This window comes from Priapulus caudatus, unplaced genomic scaffold (assembly GCF_000485595.1).
Source record: "Priapulus caudatus unplaced genomic scaffold, Priapulus_caudatus-5.0.1 Scaffold577, whole genome shotgun sequence".
NCBI classification, from domain to species: domain Eukaryota; kingdom Metazoa; phylum Priapulida; class Priapulimorpha; order Priapulimorphida; family Priapulidae; genus Priapulus; species Priapulus caudatus.
In genome coordinates, this window is record NW_014577638.1 from 132,649 (window position 1) to 137,448 (window position 4,800).

At 42.4% G+C, this 4,800-nt stretch overlaps 1 protein-coding gene across 1 annotated transcript in view; it reads left to right on the plus strand.

The window, feature by feature from the left end:
• The first annotated feature begins 1,740 nt into the window (after window positions 1-1,740).
• Window positions 1,741-4,800, plus strand: part of LOC106811801 (usherin-like) — a 129,146-nt gene continuing 126,086 nt past the window's right edge. The window contains 1 exon segment of the mRNA XM_014815521.1: window positions 1,741-1,966. The gene's annotated coding sequence lies outside the window, so the exon portion shown is untranslated.

Here is a 4,800-nt window from a genome sequence, read left to right on the forward strand (position 1 = left end):
TTGCATTATCAATAAGCACATTGGTGTAATATTACCAGGCGGCGTTAGCCAGCTTTATTACTGGGCGGGAGGCGAGGTTCGTTTTTTAAATGGCTTTGCAATTCTTGTGAGGGCGCGTAGGCGAACGAGTGTCAGGTGATGGGTCATCCTCGTTGCTCCCACACGATCGGTGTGAGTGTTGTGCAATTATTAATACTGGTGAATGGGAGCGGATTCTGGTGCATTTGTGTGTGTGTGTGTGTGGTGATGTGTTGTGTTGTGTGCGCGATGTGTGTGTGTGGTGTGTGTGGTGGCTGTGTGTGTGTGTTGTGTGGTCGTGTTGTGTGGTGCCGCGGCGCGTGTGGTGTTAGTGCGAAAGAGAGATTGTGGTGTGTGTGTAGAGGGGAATGAAAGATGGAGTAGCGGGACGAGATGAGAGTGAGAGGAAAGAGAAGAGACTTTATTTATTTATATAGTACCACATATACTGCACCCAGCTGGCTATATAGCACACGTGTCAGTATCCCTTTGTTGTCGGCCCTTCACCCGGCCGTGGCTATTGTATGACGTCACGCGGCCGCCGCTCTGCCGCCTGAGTTCACGCAAAATACGCATATGATGAAATAATAATTATTCGGCAGTAGGTGGCAGCGTGTGCGTGTGTGTGCACGCGCGTGGGGTAATCAATGTAATTAATGTAATTAGTAAACGATGCGCGAAGTGAGCAACGCCATCTGCAGGAGTAACGTGGCAGCAGCGAGAGAGAAATCAGCAGAGCTCTTCACTACGACTGTACGTTGGGTGGGTACATGGATAGATAGCATTCACATAGGGTTCATTCATTACAGCATCCTCACTCTGACATAGGTGTTACGTAGACATTCAGGAAGATTAAACGCCTTATAATTAATAAAGTGAGATATTATCATATTAGGCTAGACATATATATTTTCAACTAGCGAATGAATATATATGTTCTATAATTTAAATACATTTATTTCAACGGAATAATATTTAGTAGATACTCGGCGTGCGCGAATTAACACACATATACGACTCTATTCTACACCAAGGAGAAATTCTGGAAGACTGATCGCCCAAGATAGCCTTTGGGGTTATTATATTAATACCCCACTATACACATTTACCAACAAAATCAAGCTACGAAATATGTGCCATCTATTTAAATGCGTCAGCTCGTCACCGCTTGGCTACATTGGTTTCCAAGATTGCAGGAGCTTTATATATATACGTACTTCCACACCTGGCCATTTGGTGGCGTTAGTGTACAACTATCGGTAGCAGACGCGGTCTGTCATTCGTGAGATATGTATGATGTGATTGGGGGGAGTTGGTATCGTTTTAGATTATATTTGATCGTATGCGATCACGAATGAGTATCGAATGTTTGCTACAACTCTAATTATCTCTGTCAATTAATGTATAAAAGTACATAAACGGATATGTGATTCTGTTATTCCTTTATATAATATTCTCGTCTTTCTCTAAATAATACCCTCTCTCGTCTTTCTACTGCGATCTGCAGTATTATTATGAGCACTCAACTAAGCTTGGCTTGTCTCCTACTTCGCTATAGTCTACTTGACTAATATTAACGTTTTTTATGAGGTTAATTGTGGGGTTGTAATTAATACACCCTACCGTACACCCACCTGTGCCTGAAAAGTTTAGCGGTGGCGCTAGTAGCAAAGTATGCGTCATACATGCGCGAGCATTAAAGCAGCGTGGTGTCTCTTTCTCTATGTTTGTGTTCGTATTGTTGTGTGGAATGTTCTTATTATTACCGGCAAATAACGTTATTATCACGTCAATAGTCGCCATGATAATGTGTTAGAGGATCACCTGAATCTGTGAGCAAAGAAGTGATCGAACTGCGGATAGTCGTGTGTGGTTCGCTGGTGATTGGATTTTTGTTGTTGGTTACCAACCACGCTGGCACGCTGCCTCTGGTAGTGGAGGCAGGCAGGTAAGCCAGTTCATGCAATCGATTTCTTACAGGCAGTTACAGCAGTTGATCACTCGGCCCAGTAGGCGTTGATAGCAAAGGTAGATCGTACGTTATTCGTTTTGCTGTGTGCATGTAGTAATTAACTTACATATTACGTATAGTAATACAATCGATCGTGTAGTAAATTTACACTACAGTCAGTATAGCTCCGAGAAACGGTATCGCTAGGGTTAGGACAATAGGGTATAGGGGTATAGGGTATAGTCTAGGGTATAGACAATCCGTCGCACAGCCTGGTCGGGCTACAGTCAGTACAGACTACAGTACAGACTACAGTACAGTACAGTGTCTGAGTGTGTATTCACGTGCGCGCGTATACAATGCCTGTACACACGTGCGCATGTACACGCGTACACAATCGAAGATTTCGCAATCGCAATATAAATATACTGTACTGTACTATAATCAGTCTAATGAGTATTCAATTCTCTTTAAAATATCGGCAATTTAAATTTGTTATGCTATATTTATGCTGAATCAATTGCATATTGTCCGTGATCAGTGTCATACTTGGCCTTGTACTGTAGTTAAATTGTGCCCTAAAAATTTGTATATTCTGATGTTATTTTAGGATAAATCTAATATAACATCAGAATATAAAATTTTTTAGGGCACAATTTATTGGTCTAGTAGTTTGTGTACTGTCGTACCGCAAATGTGACCCGTATTTGCATAAGCCGCATGTACATGTAGGTTTACATGTACAGAGTGGCTATATGCCCGGCAGCCGGCATATATATCTGCTGGGCACGGTCTTCGATTTCCTAAATCTAAATGCCCGGCAGTTTTTAATTTTCAGCGTTATCTCAAGTAAACAAGGGTTAGGGTTATGGTTAGGAACTGCGGGGCATTTAGGAAATTGAAGACCGTGCCCGGTCTTCGATTTCCTAAATCTAAATGTCCGGCAGTTTTTAATTTTCAGCGTTATCTCAAGTAAACAAGGGTTAGCAGGGTGAAAAACTGATAATTGGAGGCACTGGTCCAGCAGGACCAGTACCTCTGAGGAAGTACTGGTCCTGGTCAGTAGGCACTGGTCCAGGATTTCTGTCATAGCAAAGGGAATGACTCGGATGTGGGGACGTTTTTATAGGGGGGGGGGGATGGTGCAATTTGGTGATGTGCATTCTAAGGTATTCTTAAAAATTATATTTTTTACTCGTTTCGATACACTGATGCGTAGTAAATCGGAACAAGTCCAAAGATCAATCTCAAAAATCAATCAAATCAATCAAAGATCAAAAATCCAGGATCAAAAATCCACGATCAAAACATCAAAGATCAGCGGTCTCTGAAGACCGCCCATTATTCCTATAAATTATCATATTTTATTACACGCGATCGCTGATTGGTCGGGATGCCCAGTATTATCGAATTAGCAGAGGTTTAACAGCATGACCTAGAAAATCGAACACAACAAACATCGAGAGTTTGTGTACTTCGCATGAACTTTAGGCTTCGGAATTTGACTATTTTTAGTCTATATTTGATTAAATTTACCATTGATTTCATTACAATAATGAAGAAGGTTAGTAGAGAATAACAAAATAATCAGGCCACAATTAAACAATTTTTTGTTTGCCCTCACCCGACCCAGGCTGAAAAGTGTGGTTGGCTTTTTTTTGAGGGGGGTCTTTTTACAAATTCAGCAATGGTGTCTACGTGCTCAGGTGTGCTTGTGGGGAGATACCTTTTATGTTTGCCTACACATTTATATAATGTACATTGCACAGTGATACAATATACATATAAAATACCTTTAAACACTTGTGTTTATCAGAGCTAAATTGTGCATGATTTTATTTCCAGACCACACGCACGCACGCACGCACACATACACGTAATGTGGAAATAAAAGCATTACAAATAAAAGGAACTTGAATTAAGAAATAATAAATATCTTCTTATCACAGTCTTTGGAAAGGAAAATAGAGTTAATCTGTCAGAGTTAGATCCATAATTAAGTTATTTAATATCTAAATCATAATATAGCGATTTCCAGGATTCCAGGAAAGTTTTGCTGTCCAAGTTTTGAAATCCAGCGATTCCAGGAAAGTTTTGCTGTCGCGCTCTCATACCAGCGGTGCCCGGCCACCCCCTACCATAGCCCCTACATATGTAATAATGAACATGCACCCTGGCACTTGGCTGAAAGTGAAACAATCAATAATGCACTCGTCCCTCCCCCCTACTTCAATCAGTGCCGCCCAGCCAAAAGGCACGTACGAAGGCTGTGCATAGCTCTAGTACTATAGCCCGCGTACAGTTGCCGCAGGCCTGCCACATACAGAAACTTTAAAAAAAAACGGTCAATACAAATGTTTGTGTCGGCCCCTTTTTGGAGGGTCGGTCGGGTGAGAGCAAACAAACAACATTTTTATTATGGCCTCAGTTTGGTAAATTTTTTATTTCCTGTGCGGTGATTATGTAGTCGCCCCGCCGGACCAGCTGACACGAGCAAGCAGTCGCCCGGTCGATTTTCTAATCGCCACTGGCGACTGGGCGACCGCTAGTTTCTCACGCTGGTTAGGGTTATGGTTAGGAACTGCGGGACATTTAGGAAATCGAAGACCGTGCCCGGCTGCCGGGCATATAGCCACAGCGTTACATGTATGCGGCATTGGCACATGTCGAAATGTGCGCAAAACATGCAGCGATCGTAGTTACAGTGACTATTAAATTCACGAATCTAAACCCATGCAGAGATCAACCTCTATTTCCCCTCCTCCTCTTCCTTCTACTCCTGTGCCTCATCATCCCGCTCCTCCTCTTCCTCCTCCTCCTCCTCCTCCTCC